General features: G+C 41.6%; 1 protein-coding gene across 2 annotated transcripts in view; it reads left to right on the plus strand.

Moving 5' to 3' along the window:
* The first annotated feature begins 3541 nt into the window (after positions 1 to 3541).
* The window catches only part of OXR1 (oxidation resistance 1), a 231569-nt gene continuing 217834 nt past the window's right edge, over positions 3542 to 17276 (plus strand). The window contains exon 1 of one of the 2 annotated variants that reach the window (XM_032223205.1): positions 3542 to 3765. The gene's annotated coding sequence lies outside the window, so the exon portion shown is untranslated. The remainder of the gene's footprint in view (positions 3766 to 17276) is intronic. The other variant, XM_032223204.1, reaches the window with a different exon arrangement.

Here is a 17276-nt window from a genome sequence, read left to right on the forward strand (position 1 = left end):
TTTTTTTTACCTTATGCCCGCAACTTCTTTGATATTTTTCTTGCTAGTGTTTTTAATGGTTATTATTCTTAAAGGGATGGATGGGTTGTCATTTTCTGTTGTACAACTTTCTAGTGAGTTAAGTTTGCCTGAATTTGCACATTTCCCTTCTGCCTGACACAAATTCTGCCATAATGTCTTCGTTTGGGATTTAATTGAAGCACATAAAGCTATAGAGAAAAAGACCATTAATTAAATATTTGGCATCTGCAAGGGGCCAACAACATCATGTGTCAATTATCATGATGCAAATTAAATAAATCATGCAATTTGCATAATATTACCTACTGTATAACACTAATACAATGGCATCATGACTCCTGGAGGGTCATTGTGGCTTGTACAGGACATCCAGGATTAATGAAATGCAGGCCAATTACCTTAGACTGCTAACTCAATGCCAAATAAATAAAAATGTTATTTGTGAAGCCAAATTTTCATTCAGAAAACTGAAAGAAAAGATACTTCCCTACATGTGTTTTTTGCATGGCATGTGCTACCAGAGACTTTCTTTGCGATTTTATGTACAATAAAGGGTGCAGTACATTTACATTTACAAATGCTTCATATAAGTGTTGGAAGAAATGTCCATCTGGGTTCAGTTCCAAGTGGGGAAAAAGACACTGGATTCATGGAAGTTGCTTGGAAAGAAGGTTTATTGATGATGGATAGGACACCACACGGCTTGAGGTCAATGTTCCCTCTAATTTTTTTTCAGTGTGAGCAGAAAAGTATAGTGTTTGAGCGGCATATTTTCATGCCTGAGCACCTGAATTTTTTTCACAGATGTCACCTGACAACAACAAAATCAGTATTATTTGAAACTCAAAGTTATGTTTATTCAAGGTACCCGCTTAATTAAAAGTGTTATATAATATCAGTATCACTTAACAACGCTCCTGCTTAGCAATCAAAATGTTGGCTCAGAAAGTCTGGCATTTGAAGCACGCAAGTCTTAAAGCTGTTGTTACAAGACCCTTGCACCCCTAACCCTTTAGGGGAAAAAAACCCAGGGGTCTTCAAACGTGACAACTTTAAGACTTGTGGACTTCAACTCCCAGAATTCCTCCCTGAGGGGAATTATATATTTGGACTGTTTCATAGTTACATTAGAGAACTACATTGTTAGAACTTAGCACAAAAGATACCTTTTATCTGAAAATCCAAATAGAGTAAACCTGCTATTATCCCAGAGCACTAATGTCATTTGTCCCAATCTGTTTTACAAGTCTGTATTAAAATAGATAGAAATATTTTCACTAAATTTTATAGATCTATATTTCAGGAACCTATCAGAAGTTAGGGCAAGATAAGAGTGGAAGAATGAATTTTGTTGCAGGTCATGGGGATTTTTTCAGCATCTTAAAAGTGGAGCGCATGTGCATTGAACTAGCAATACCCATTTAATAACAAAAGGAAATGGCTGAATTAAATTTGGTAAAGTTGCAAGCGAGCTGTAAAAAGCTTGTGGTTTTTAAAACCATAGAATCAGAAGGGATACTGGAGGTCTTCTAGTCCAGCCCCTTGTCCAAGGCAGGAGTCTTTATATCATCTGAGACAAATGGCCGTCCAGTCTTTTGAAAACCTGTAGCAAATGAATTAAGATTCCATTGATTTTAATTGTTCTTGCTGTCAGATTTCTCCTTATTTCCAGCTTGAGTCTCCTTCTGACAAGTTTCCATTGCTTCTTGTCCTGTCCTCAGGTGCTATTGCTGCCACCTCCTCCTCCTCCTCCAACAGCACCAACACATTTGCTGCCCAGTGCTTCAGCTGAGGTGAAGCCGCCAAAGCTCCCACTGGTGCCTCCGCAGCGTTGGGCGGAAATCCGGCAGTGCTGTTGGAGGAGGAGGAGGCAAACCAGCCTGCCACCGCCGGCCACCGCCAGCCCCACCGCTCTTCCCGCCCCCTTCCCAGCCCCACAGTTCAGCGGTCACAGCAGAAACAGCCCCGGGTCTTCGCTGCCGCTCCCCGCATTTTCTGGATGGGGTCTCGCAGGAAGGAATCCCCTCTCCAAGGGATCCCCGTCCAGAAAATGCAGGGAGCAGCAGCGGAGACCTGGAGCTGTTTCTGCTGCGACCGCTGACTGTGGGGCTGGGAAGGGGGCGGGAAGAGCGGCGGAGCTGGCGGTGGCCGGCAGTGGCAGGCTGGTTCGCCTCCTCCTCCTCCAACAGCACTGCTGGATCCAGTTGTAGCCGCCTGCAAAGGACTTCCACACGTTTCCTTTACAGAAAACTCTGCGCGGCAGATAGACACTGCTGCGCGGGGTTTTCTTGCAATGTGCGCGGCCGCGCAGCCGCGCACCTTAGAGGGAACAGTGCTTGAGGTCCTGTGGGGTGGGGGAGGGAAGAAATGCTAAGAGTGCCTGAGTTATATACCCTCTCTGGTCTTTTGAATTTGAGCTTGTATTCTGATTGGTTGTCAGACTCCCATGGGGCTATGCAGGGGCAAATCTATGACACGTGTGCCACAGGTAGCACGCGGAACCATTTCTGAGGGCACTCGAGGCATTGCCCTATCAGCTGATTTTGCCCTTGATTTTTGGCCGTTTTTCTCCCTCCGGAGGCTTCTGGTTTGCGCATTGGGCCGTTTTTTGCCCTCCAGAGGCTTCAAACCAGAAGTCAGAAAACAGGCCGTTTCCAGCCTCCAGGGGGAGGGTAGGCAGTTTTTGCCCTCCCCAGGCTCCTAGAAAGCCTCTGGAGCCTGAGGAGGATGAAAAATGGGACCACTGTGCGATCGCGCACCAAAAGCAGGGGAGGGTGGGGGGGATGCACATGCATGCATGGAGGATGCATAGAATTATGGTTGTGGGCACATGCATGCACAACACAGACACACCCCGCACTCCCCCCCCCTTTTGGCATGCAATGGCAAAAAGGTTAGCTATCATTACTGTGGGCTGTCCTGAGTCCCAGGCTTAGTTGATCCTTGCTGGATGATGTAATCTCCCCAGGTGCCATGTGGTGAGATGGGTAGAGGGATAATCCTATTATTTCCTGAGAGCCAGGTCTTAATCCCATCAACCTGGACCTGAGAGGGGTGTCTGTGCAGGGAATTGCATTGTCTTTAAAAACATGTGTCTCCTTTTCTCATTCAGGGAAATATAATATTCTGGCTTTTTAATGATTCCTAGAATATTTCATTCTTCTAGGAGAGGGTTGGGTGCTAACTTCCTATATAGGTTTTAATGCAACCATCCCTCACCACCAATCTAAATGTGCTCATATAGTGGGAAGAGCATCCTAGTCTTCCGCTACACTGGTCCACGCCAGGCTTGAACCTGAAATCAGGAAAGAGAGTGCGAGCCTCCTCAGCTCGGCTCCTGTCTCTTTAACTTCCAGCAAACCCCCCCCCCCTTTCCCTCCCTCCGCGTCTATTTTTAGCTCGCCTCTTGATGGTAGCATCCATTTCTCTCCTTCTTGCCCCCGCCCGTCCCCCTTTTCCCTCCCTCCCCTTCAATGGTACTTTCTACACGGGGGAAGGTCAGCCGACTGAGCATGCCCGAACGTTGCTCAGCGGCTCCAAGAGGCCGGGATACGCGCTCGGCTAATCCCATTCTAGTGGGAGAGGGCCGTGGCGCACGCGCTCGCTCCCTCCCGCTCTCTGACTGGCTGAGCCGGGGCTGAGCCAAGGCTGAGCCGAGCGAGCGAGCTTCAGCGAAGGAAGCAGTCAAGCGGACGAACGCGCCCTCCCGCGCACTTCTCCACCGCCGGCGCCTCCTCAGCACAAGTAAGTTTTTCCTACCGCCTCCCCTCCGTCTTCCTCTCAGTCCCTGAAGTCGCAGGGGCGGGGCGGGGAAAGGAAGGAGGGTGGGGGATCCGTAGCGGTTAACCCAAAGCAACCAAAGCTCCGGGCGTTTTTCAGCAGAAGCTGGAAAGGCGACAAGCAGGGAGCTGTCCGCTCCACGGGGCTAGAGACAAAGCCAAGGGACTCGTCGGGCGCGCGAGCGATTTCCTAACCCGGGATGGTTTCCCCCCCAGCTTGGAGAGTCCTGTCGGAGGGCTCGCTGGTCACCGTATCGCCATGTTCCTGGGCTTTTCCCTCCCTCCCTCGGCTTCAGGCTTGGAGGGTTTACTAATATTTCCTTGACGCGCGGAGCTCAGGCTCCGGCTCTCCGTGCGCCCGCTTTCTACCTGAATGTCGGTTCTCCGGCCACTTTGCTGATTTTTCTTGAAGGAGCGCAAAGGAAGAAGCAAAGGTCGGCCGGGGAGCGGGGATAAGAGGGGTCTAGGATAGGGGTATCTTTTTTTACGGGGCTGACAGAAAAGGTTAAATAACCGGCAGGGAGGTGGAACGGCTGGGCTCGCGCTTCAAAAGCGCCGGGCAATTTCCACGCGAGAGTGTCGGTCCTGAAGGGAAAGAGCCAAAGGGCAGTTGCGAGTTGGTCTTTCCCGACTTTTTCTCGCCCCGGCGCTCCGCCATGGAGGGATGGCGGTCGGAGTTTACGCCAGTGACCCGGGCTGAGGGGATTAGCGGGACCGGCCGCTTGCGCAAGCCGCAGTACCCGAAGCCCTAAGCTGACCCAATTTTTTTGTGAAAAATAAAATAAAATTTTAAAAAGCAACATCGTTCGCTCGGAGGGCGCCGTTGGCTTTCCTTCCCTGCATGAAATGCACCAGCTAGAGATCTAGCTGGTGCCGGATGGTGTAGTAAGTACACCCCTTGCCTTAGGACAGCCATGCCCACCTAAGCGTTAAGGTTGGGAGTCCGGCTGGGATGGCACAGCTTCTGTCCCCCGGAGGAGGGAGAGAAAAGAGAAGGGGTGCTTTAGCTTAGTATATATGGGGTCAATGGCTCTACCTTGCCAACCCCTGCTGCTTGTCGGGCTAGCGACCAGCTGGTGGTGTCTGGAAAGCCTTGTGGCAGGAGAGCATCAGCCCATATCTTCCTTCTCCCCTCCCGTGGCACATCCATGCTTTGCTTCCTTGGGGAAATACCAGCTTTTGTGAATGAATAAGAGAAAAGTGTTGACTCGCTTCCCCCTCCCCCCTTTCTACATTCCACATTCAAGGTCCAGTTCTCTCCAGAAGAAAGGAACGGGTCTTAGATAACCTGCAGTGTACATTTGTGGTGTCTTCAGCTGGTCTCCCGGTTCTTTCTGCGGGTGCCCAGAATAATGCTGTTTTTGTCAAAGCTCAGTGCCCTCTTGGTCAATTGGTCCCTCTCACAGCGCAGGCTCCGGAAATATGCATATCCTGGTGCGAAAACAGTGTTGACAGTGTTATGGTGCCGGAGCTGTCATAACTGAAGGGAGACTTTCACAGTGTTAATGCACCCGGGCTTTAAAAGTAGTAAACTCCAAGAGTCAACCATGACGTTGCCCATGCCAGACTAGATGTTAGGTTAAACAGTACTTTGCATTCAGATTACATTACACAATTATATAAAGCATGCCGGTGAGGGGGGGTGGGGGGGGGAAGCGGCAGTAGCAGCAGAATTAGTTACTAAGACAATAGAAATGGAATTCAGACTTGATCTATTAAAGATGCCTCTTTGGGGACTAAAACACATAACTTGGCTTGGAAACATTAAAGTAAACTCAATCTTCCTCCTTGCTTGCCAGTTTGACTTACTGGTGTATAAGTGGTATAAACAGTAAAGAATGCATAAGAAATGGATTTTTAAATATGATTCTGAGCAGAGCTGTAAGATGATAGCACTGAGGAAAACAACTTACGTGTACCCACCCCCTATATTTAATATACTGCCTTTCTAAATTCTAAAAAAAAATCTATAGAAACTAAAATTCAATTTTTGTAAGCTACAGTTGAATCAGGAAGAGTATCAGAGAACTGAAAACAATATTTTCTTTGATTGAAACGATATAAATAAAACCACTGTTTTACTTCTGATATATTTAGATTGCCTTTTGTAACCAATGTAGCTGTCTTATTAAAACAAAAATTAATGAGAACTAATACTGTTTAGTTATTTATAGTTAATCATTTGTAACTGATTGGGAAATGGAACAAAATGTTTTTTTCAAAACTTGGGATTGAAAAAAAAAAGGCCAGAATGGAAGTATCAGTTTTGCAGAGCTTCTAATTGGTTCTAATTAGTTTAATAAGTTCACATAGGATTCATTCAATTGCTTCTTTTGTGACAACTAGCTTATTGTGATGGCTTTGTGAATCATAATAATGTTTTGGTTCATTTTTCTTTAAATTTAGTTAGAGCTGTCAATGAACAGAATGTGTCATGTTTCTGTCACAAGGGAAACTGATAGCTGTGATACCTCAGTGAAGTGATGTTGTGATAGGATGATAGAGGTTCAGAGGCAACCCAATAATGTCTTTAAAATGTGCTTCGGTGTTTTTTCCTATAGAAGTGACTGACTGCCAAGCAGCAGTGAAAGTGCACTCCAAGATAGTATGATGATATATTTCTGTGCGCTTCACACTCTGATTCTCTAGAAGGGCCTTGCTTAATGGTGCTCTCCAGATGTTGACATGATACATCCCAGAGGTTCTTAATCAGCCCTGCTAATAGTTGTGCCTATGCATTTGAAGAGCTTCAGGTTACAAAATGTATATTGTAGAAGGTTGTTTCAGAATATGTTATTGCTTTCTGAAATTTAGAATGGTCAATGGACATCTGGCCTATTCCAGATGCTTTTGACCACAGCTCTCTCAGTCCACCTAGTTGGCTCTGGAAGCTAGGGCTGACATCTGAAAAGCTAGACTGAGTAAGAAGCATAGGACGTTTTCATCTTTTCTTAATTGGAAAATGTTTTTATGGCTGCAGTGACTCAGTCAGATCAATGATTGCGTGAAGCAAGAATTTTTAGAAAATATACACAGACATGTATTTATTTTTTATGTTTTTAACAGCTCAGAGTTTCTATAAAATGCACTTTTAATAACTTTGGTTGTTTTGAATTATGGAATTTGAGACCTTCAAAAACCCATATTATTTAGAAGTTACATACAGTATGCATGAGCACATACAGACACAAGATGTGCGTGTGTGTGTGTGTGTGTGTGTGATGTGTGTGATGTGTTAGATGCTGATTACGTGTGAAAGTTGACTGCAGGATGTGTGGCAGCTCATAAATAAATGTCCTCCCACATCAAATCAAGTCTTATTCCAAGGGTTCTGCTTCTATGAATTTGCGGAGTTTTAAACTTTCATTTGGTTGAAATTATTGCATCAAGGGATTTCCTTACAGTTGGTTTTTAAGACAATATTGCCAGTCTACACTATACAAGTAGTCCTTGACTTACAACAGTTCATTACTGACCGTTCAAGTTACAATGGCTCTGAAAAGAATGACGAATGACTGTTACAATGACAGTTACAACCTTTGCAGCATCCCCATGGTCTCCTCAAGCTCAATCCCCTCCAAGACTGAGTGGCTGTGGTTTCTGTCATCCCGATTTGTGCATCTTGTGTCCATCTTGATGATAGGGGGAGAAATTTTACCCCCCTCAGAGAAGGCCGCAATCTGGGAGTCCTACCTGGTAGGGGGGGTTATTTTAGAAGAAAGCTGACAGCCGTGACCAGGGGGCCTTTTACCAGGTTTGCCTGTACGTCAGTTGCACCCCTTCCTGGATCGGGATGCTCTGTGCTCAGTCACTCATGCCCTCGTCCTTCTTTGCCTGGACTACTGCAATACTTTCTACATGGGGCTGCCCTTGAAGAGCAACCAGAGGCTTCATCTGGTCCAGAATGCGGCCGCACGGGGTTATCATGGGGGTACCTAGGTGCTCCCATGTTATACCCCTTTAGGTGGCCTGCACTGGTTGCCGGTTGTTTTCCGGGTGCAATTCAAGGTACTAATTATGACCTTTAGAGCGCTCCAAGGTTTAGGCCCAGGGTACCTGCGATACCACTTACTGCCACCAGTAGCCTCCCTCCGTCCAGGGGGATCCCACAGAGTTGGCCTCCTCAGGGTGCCGTCGGCCAGACAGTGTCAGCTAGGGACCCCCAGGGGAGAGCCTTCCTCTTGGGAGCGCCTTCCCTCTGAATGAGCTGCTGCCCCCCGAGCTTCGCATAATCCCCGACCTCTGGTCCTTCCGACACACCCTAAAAAGTTGTATTTTTTCCAGCAAGCCGGCCTGACCTGAACAGAATAAAATAAATGACTAATTCAATTGTTAATTTTAATCTAATGTTTAAATTTTATTTGTTAATATTAATTGGGTTTGTTTTTGGATACTTTCTTTAATTTCCTTTTTAACTTTTGTAATATGTGTTTGTGTTTTTTTTAAAAATGTTGTGCGCCACCCTGAGTCCTTTGGAAGAAGGGCGGCGTATAAATCCAATAAACAAATAACAAACAATGTGATCAAAATTCAGATGCTTGGCAATTGGTTCATATTTATCACCTTTGTGATTCATAGTTATGATGTTTATGACCTTTGAGAAGCAAAGTCAATGGGGAAGCCATATTCACTTAATAACTTATTAACTGCAGTGATTCACTTAACAAATGAGGCAAGAAAGGTTGTACAATGGTTCAAAACTCACTTAACAAATGTCTCACTTAACAGCAGAAATTTTGGGCTCAATTGTAGTCATAACTGAGGACTACGTGCATATACTGAATTGAAGCTTCTAGTAATGGATTTTTAAAAAAGGAACTAGTTTATATGCTTCTCTCTCACGCACACACACCCTTCCCCTGGGAATATAGCTACATATTCTAGATATGAAAAAATGCAATTCAGAAGTCTTAGTACTTCTGGAACAAATACTCACAAAAGTACGTAAAAACCTGGGTCAAATGGAGCTGATATGAAAGTTGTAGAGAGCCAGTTTGCTGCAGTGGTTAGACATCAGCCTAGAAGTCAGAAGACCATGAGTTGTAGTCCTGCCTTAGGCATGAAGCCAGCTGATTGATCTTGGGCCAGTTACTTTCTCTCAGCCTTAGGAGGGAGGCAAGGACAAACCATTTCTAAAAAACCTTGCCAAGAAATCTACTGGATTAGCCCAGGCAGTTGCTGGGAGTCAACAGTGACTTGAAGGAATAAATAATAAAATAAATTTCATAATTACACAAACATACACAGACATTTCAGTGTTTTTATATTGGTCTGTGTCTACTGTTCACGCTACTTGTTTTCTCTCCTATTGCTGATCAGTGTTTTCATCAACACATGTTTTTAGATGTTCATCTCCTACAGCTTGCTTTAGCTATTTTATGCCTCAAGAATTCACCTGATGCTATATTAACATTAAAATATTTATTGTTGTCTGATGTGTGTTTAATTGTACCCAGAAGCATCCATAACTAGTGGCTTCAAAATGAGGGATGCATATATAATATATCAATCACAGAAATGCTTCAATTACAGTTGTGGATCCTGACATCAGATACATAAGATATGGGATTGATATGATGCCAAATGCCATTCATACAAATGCCATCATTTGTTCCCCTTGCAAACTCCCATGTTTTGTACTAGCCTCTCATTTTCCAAAACCATTAGATTTGCTCACCTTAATAGAAGGGAGGAATTGGAAACATTTATTTAAAAACATAATCCTACGTTGTTTTATAGATTCTAGGTTAAAGTGAACATACCTCCATCAAAAACAAGTGGTGGCAGCTTAATTAACGACTCTTAAATATATGTCATCTTGGAAAACATTTGTGTCCCAACATAGTGGAACTCTGAAGCAAGAATGAGAGAGTGGGATTCTAGAAGGAAATCTGTCTTGTTTTTAATATATATTTGTGACAGACTCTCTGTTGTTCATCTTTGCTACTTTGTTACCTATCCATCAAACTGGAAGTTGATTGTAGTCTTTGTTTCTATCCATCAAGCCTCATATATTTGAACAAGATGAAGAAATCAAGAACTATACATATTTCAGTTAGGTATCCCTTAATGATATTTCTGGGGATAAATAGAGAATTTTGGAAACAGAACAATGTTTCTTCCGTCTTAGCAACTAAGATATGTGGATTTCAGCTTCAGAATTCCCCACCCAGTGTTGTCTGGGAAATTCTGGGAATTAAAATCCATACATCTTAAATTTGCCAAGATTGAGAAACACTGGATTAGAATATTGTTTCACCTTCATTATTTTGGCAAAGTACTTGAATTATTGGAAATGTTTCTTCCCAGGTTTCTTGGTTTATAAGTTGAGCTATCCTTTTTGAGAAAAACTGCCTATAGACTTGCCTTCAACTATTGCTTATTTAGGTCCTTCTCTTCATTCTTTTCCAAGATCCTCACAATTCCTCATTCTTTAAATAATTGCATTAAGGTAGTTATCATAGTATCAATAACAAGATAGAGCTTTGAAATATCCAGTTTACATTTTGATGTCATCCATTAATTTCTGGCCTTATCTAATTTTCATTACCCAAGGAATCTTTCTTCTTATCTCATGTCTGTTATATTTACTAGGGATTTTTTCTTTGCGAGGATTAGGAAGAATCTGTTTTCTGTTCAGTTACCAATTCTTGCAAGATTCTTTTTATTTTTGCTGAGAGATAACTACAACTATTTTAATGATATAAGTTGATGTCTACCACAACTGTCCTAAGACTTGAGACTGTATGTCAGATCAATCTGATACATACATTATTGTTATTTTTTTCTCCATGATGCTTCTATCAATTTATCTAGAATAAGAATTAAATCAATGGGTAAATGCATGGTTTGGTTCTATTCTATTCTATTCTATTCCGTTCTGTTCTGTTCTGTTCTATTTTCCATTGGATGCCTCTAGTCTTAAATAGGGAAAATATTTGGAACAAGTTACATATTTTTGTTAACAAAATTGACAGTTTTGTAATTTATTTATTTTTTAAAAATTTGTGGATAAAGACCTAGAATGCAGAATTGGGTAACTTTTTGATGACTGAAAGCCACATTTAATAATTCTAGAGGATGGAAGGCAAGATCTGACATAAAGTAAATTGGGAACCCTAATCTAGGGGCTGAAACAGGATTTTCATTGTTTTCCTAGACTTTTGGAAATACATTTTAGAGTTTCTTGTTTTCAAAATATGTTTTGGAATATATTGTCTACAATGCTTTTACTATTTCCTGCCTCAGAATGTTGGGAAATTGAGTCATAGTGTTTGGAGCACCTAATCAAAGGGCCAGGGAAATATGCAGAAAATGGTCAAAAAAGGCAAAATGGAAGCTGCAATCATATGATTGAAGTATGCTTGTATGTATGTATGTATGTATGTATGTATGTATGTATGTATGTATGTATGTATGTATGAATGTATGTATAGTTTAAATCACACCTTTGTGGGTCCCATTTTTACATTTTGGAATTGTAGATACATCCATAAAGAGTTCAGTAAACTGCCAAGCAAGGACTGGATATTATTTGTCTATGGAGGAACCTGGAAAATCGCTGCAGGCTAAGCCATCATTATGCTGGATAAACATCTTAAAAAACTAAGTATCTATTTTAGATATAGGAATGACTATGCAATTTTGCTTGGTTCTCTCCCTCCCTCATCAAGAAAATCAGTGCCCAGACTACCAGCAATGTCAGACAGAGGCCTCATGTAAATGAAAACATCACCATTAGATAAGATTCTTAGGACAGTCATGAGTAATAGTTAGAAATGCTGATGTCTGGCATATATATTTAGAAGAAGAAGAAGTAAATGTTACAAAGGATTCAGAATTTAGCATTATAATCTGAATTGATTTTAATATTAAAAAGTAAATTTTATACATCTGAAGTTATATTGCTTGCATCAGCCTTTATCAGCCTTCCAAACTGCTGCCTCTCAGCATGTTCAATATGCAAGATTTTGAATCATTCCCTAGGAAGCTGCCAGGGAAGAACTAATGCTATTAATGTTCTTGACACTCTCTGAGCTTGGTTGTTTCTTGCAGATGCTTCATTACCCAACTAGGTAATACTACTAATAGGTAAATTTTCCCCTTGCATATATGTGCTAGTCATTCCTGACTCTAGAGGGCGGTGCTCATCTCCATTTCAAATCTGAAGAGCCAGTGCTGTCTGAAGACGTCTCCGTGGTCATGTGGCCGGCATGACTAAACGCCAAGGTGCACGGAACATTGTTACCTTCCCACCAAAGGTGGTCCTATTTTTCTACTTGCATTTTACATGCTTTTGAACTGCTAGGTTGGCAGAAGCTGGGACAAGTACTGGGAGCTCATGCCGTTATGCAGCACTAGGGATTCGAAGCGCCGAACTGCCAACATTTCTGATTGCAAAGTTCAGCATCTTAGCCGCTGAGCCACAGCGTCCCTTCATATCACTAATACTTGATTAAAAAACACTGATAATGTTACCTAGTAGGGTATTGAAGCATCTGAAAGCAAGCAACCCAGCTCAAGACTTCACAGTTCAACCCTGAATTACAGGACATGAGTTGTTGCCTCATTCTAGCTCTTGGATTCAAAGTATCTATTTATCTCTCTCTCTCTCTCCTCGCTCTCTCTTTCCCATTCCACACACATCATCAACATGCTGTTCCTTTATCTTTGCACAGGCATTTCAAAGTATTCTGTCTTATCACTTTTTAATCATGAGTAGAGATATGGGTGAAGCACCTGGCTGCAAAAATTGCCAGTGTGCTATCATTTCATCATCACAACGTTTATGTGTCTTTTAAGCATAAATGATGATCAATGTCTCTGAAGCCAGGAAGATGGGAGCTGCTCAGAATTTTTTATTTTTTTATTTGCAAATTAAATACAGTCTATGGGTTTGAAACACTAAAAATGTATGCTAATTGAACTTGTAATTTTTCAAGATGTTAAAGGACTTAATTGGATTACCATAGCTAAGTATATATTTGTTAAACAGATGTATATACCATATTTTTCAGAGTATAAGACGCACCTTTTTCTCTCAAAAAAGAGGCTGAAAATCTGGTGCATCATACACTGAATACAGCATTTTTGTCTCCGGAAACCCCGCACCCTTCACCAAAATGGCCGTGCGTAGCTTTAGAAAACTTTCAGAGTGCTCCTGGGGGCTGGGGAGGGCAGAAATGGGTGAAAATGGGCTGTTTTTTGCTCTATTCCCCCCCCAGCCCCCAGGAGCAGTTTATAAGCCTCTTAAAGGCTATCCATGCCCTTTTTTTGACAAAAAATGGATTGTTTTTGCTCGCTTTCCCCCCCCCCCAAGCCTCCTAAAGGCTATTCATGCCATTTTTTGGAAAAAAAAATGCCCCTTTGGGAGGTCTGCAGAGTGCAAAAACTTTCTTTTAAAATTTGCCTCTTCAAAACCTTGGGGCGTCTTATACTCCATGTGTCTTATACTTAGAAAAATATGGTAGCTGTCTCTACCAAAAGAAATACTGGAGCAGAGAAAAAAATATTTTCTTTAAGTAAATGACCTCGGTCATTTTCTGTTTATTCCTATAACTTTAATAAGTACCTTTTTCGTAGGATTTTAAAAAAAATCTGCCTTCATATTACATTTATGTATGCTTGTGGTCTGCTTTGTTATAAAACTAAATTTATCCCTATAGGTAATGCCTGCGGTTATAAATCTTTCAGGGATAAAAAAAGTGCTGACATTTGCAACAATATGAACTAGAGTTTTATAGTTTGGAGCCATATCATGCAGTATTCAAACACACATTGTTCTGTTTTATATTGTTATGACTGAGGGGAATCCTATAGGATATGCCGATATGTGGGTATACTTGTGTCAGGGCAGCCTCCCTCAGTAAACCAAGAAAGAACCACTCAACTCCATTTTGCAGAATTAAGAGTACTTTTATTGGTTATGAGTAGATAGCAGCTAAGCAAAGCAAGATCTGAGGCAAAAGCATAGATGTCAATATTGACCCAAGCTCCCTCCCCCTGGTAATCCCATCCCACAGTCCAATCTTCCACCCCTCAGGTGTCATGTGAGTTCCATCTTTGAAAAGCATCATCAGGTTGGTATGCTGGACAGTTGGCCTTGGCAGGCAAATCCACTATCTGCAGCATGTGCAGTAGATGGTGAGAACAAACTCCCTTCTCTATAATCACTCCTGTACTTAAAACTTCCCCTTCCAATACCATGCCTCCCCCCTCCCCATTTCAATGACAGCCGAAAGCAAGTAGCGAAGCAGAGACTGACAGTGTGCATGTTCTTTGAGTCAGTTCTTGATTCCTGATAACTGATGGCCTGAACAAGTCCCTGAAGTTTTCTTGGCAGGGTTGTTTTGGGAGAGGTTTGCCATTGCCTGTTTCCTAGGTCTGAGAGAAACTTACTTGTCCCGAAGGTTGAACTAGAATGCACAGTCTCTCAGTTTCTGGCATTGTGCTTTAAACCACTATATCAAATTGGTTCTGATGATGTAATACTATATACAAGTGAACAAATGAACACTTTGTCAGATCTGGAAGCCATCTTTACCTTTTGGTCTTGGCCTGCCACATTTCTACTGTGGGAAAATGGGAGGGAGGATTATACAAAGTGTGGGTGCTATGTAGCCATAATAACATTCTTTCTCAGAAAGTAAAGGTCATATGGCCCTGCAGTGGCTATGGGGTGACTGATTGGAGGCATCTCCAATTCAGATGGTGCTTGATTGGATCATGTGATGGACATGTGGGTTCTGGGCAGGGACCTGAACTTTCTTTTAGGTGGGGAAAACCTGGAAACTTTCAGATTCGGATTTTCCCAGATGTGCCAATATGACATCTTTAATAAAATGGAATTTTGAGGGAACTCAAGCCTCAGAGTCTTCTTTCATTATGAGTGTTACCCTGGAACCCTGAACCAAAGGTGCTTCTTTTTTTTTCAAGAGGCAACTGGACTTTCTGGTTTTTCTTTGAAGACATCCAAGAAGCTTCTTCGGCCTTAACTGGATGGTGGTGAATGGAATACAGTCAGAGGCGAAATAAGCTTCTTGAATGAGAAGCTAAACATCTCCAAGAAAAACCAGAAATTCCAGTTGCCTCTTGGGAAAAAAGCTCCTTTGGAACAACCATTACCTGGATGACTGAGGATCTCCACAGACATTGAACATCTTTTATTTCTTTCTTTCGTAAGTGTTAGGGGTATCCCCGTTGGGAGACAGAAAGTAGTGCAGCGGAATGTACAGCTAGAGAGAAAGAATGTTGCTAGTAGAAAACACATGAATAGAGTTTCAGACACTGCTAGTAAAAATAAGTAGCTTACTACTGATAATTGCTTCACAAGCAGTGATAGTAGATATTAGTCCAAAAACAATTCAAAGAACAAACAATAGCTTACAGTCACAGTTCACATTCAGTATCAAGTCATCAAGCATAGGACAAGCAGAGAGAGAGGAGAGTGAGCTCTCTTGACTCCTTCTTATAGTAAAGTTAATTACAACTGTTAAGTACATCCACTCATTTAAAGCAACAATGGCCATTTGTTGTTATATATAGATATATATTGCCTACCCAACACTAGGAGTATACTCCCAACAATAAGTATCCTTCCAGCATACATAGAACACTGAAGCTTCTGACAACATTTAATTTAGAGTGGAAGGTGCGCCTCCCAGTGAGAGAGAAATCAGTATGGAAGAGCTAAGGAAGAGGTGATGAAAACCAAGTGTGTCTAATGTGTATCTCAGGATAACAGGAAATAGAAATAGATCTTCATTGTAGTAAATATAAAAGTTCTGTTGAAATATAACTTGCTGTGACATAAGGGAAGCATGAATACAGTCCTCAAATGAACTGGCCCCCATTAATGATGCAAATAAGACAAGAAAAAATTAGCTAATCAACATCTTTGAATATCCTTCACCCCAAATATACATTATTAAACCAGGGAACAGAAATGGACATTTTTTTGAAACCAACAAGAAATAGGATTGTGAATACATTCTGTATCTTTAACATTATGAAAGAAATCTTAATTTCTTCTGATAGGTTATGTCATTTGGGCACCACACTTGGGTAAATAGATCTTATGTGCAGATGTTGTCATTACAAATTTAATTCACCCACTTTCCTGTCCTTATAACTGAATCCCAAGTGCATTGTGCATTAATTTCAGAGGAAATGGCAAGATCTGTACTGTTGACATGAACATATTCCCAGATGGTTGATATATGAACGATTGATGTGGCTGCAGTAATTACTGGAAAGATCGGTTTAAGCTGTTTTTAAATCCCATATTGTAGAATCAAATGTATGGAGTGAGTCAACATAACCATGGCAAAAAGAAAAACAATTATCAATCTCCCCGCTAATCCATATTTTATAGGGTTTTTTTAAAAACAATTTTGTATTTATTTCATTTAGACACCACTTCCGCTCCAACTGACTCTGGGTGGTTTGGCATATTTGCACATCTTCCTTTCTCCCTATAACATAATAATGAAATTAAATACTGTGGTGCAGGCAAGGGCAAATCACTTCTGAAAAACCTTGCCAAGAAAATTCCAGGAACTAGTTCAGGAATCTCCAGGAATCAAAGTAACAATAACTCTGGCTTGAAGGCATCATCATCATCACCATTATCCTCACCAGTGTATAGATTACAATAAGCTAGTCAGCATCTGACATAGAAGAACAGTGCTGTTCTGGGTGCAGATATGGGACAACCCAAAGAAATACAACAAAAATGCATCTTGGATACAGATAAAAAGGAGTTGAAAGAATTTGTAATAACCAGGGAAATAGTGAAGAAAGGGGCAGATTAAGAATTGGTCAGCAGCAGGTCAAAGATGAACTGCATCTGATTGGTCTCCACCCACTCATTGCCACCACATACTGCAAGCAGGTAAATTAAAGTTAGATTAACATCTGGCAAAACTTACCTGATAATGAGACATCCCACAAAGGAGGCAGCAGCGGGCAGTTACAGGTCAATTCTCTGCTTACCAACAATTTTCAAACTGCTAACTGGTGGTGTAGCTCATGCAATCCAACATCATCTATTTGAAACTGCCCAATCATTAGAGGAACAAAAGTCAGTTCCTAATTGACAAGATGATTCTGGAAAGCTGCAAGAGAAGGAAGACCAACTGGAATGCAGCTTGGATTGATTACAAGAAGGCATTTGATTCTGTGCTACGTGGTTGGATAATCAAATGCCTAAGAATAACAGAAAAACCATGCTGGGTATCCTTCAAACTGGCAACATCATTACACTGAAATCAAGAAGATTAATAGGGAATATATCATAAAAGTGAAGATCTAAAAGTTCTCAGTAGTGGAGAACTTTGCTATCTCACCATTAAGATGTTATTTAAATAGTGACTCATTTGAATAAAGTAAAAAAAAAATCAGCTATCAGAATTCAGGTGTTATGCACTTCATTCCAGATTGCATATAAATATCTCCATAGAATTTTGCAACACTACT

Source organism: Thamnophis elegans, chromosome 8, assembly GCF_009769535.1.
Source record: "Thamnophis elegans isolate rThaEle1 chromosome 8, rThaEle1.pri, whole genome shotgun sequence".
Lineage (NCBI taxonomy): Eukaryota > Metazoa > Chordata > Lepidosauria > Squamata > Colubridae > Thamnophis > Thamnophis elegans.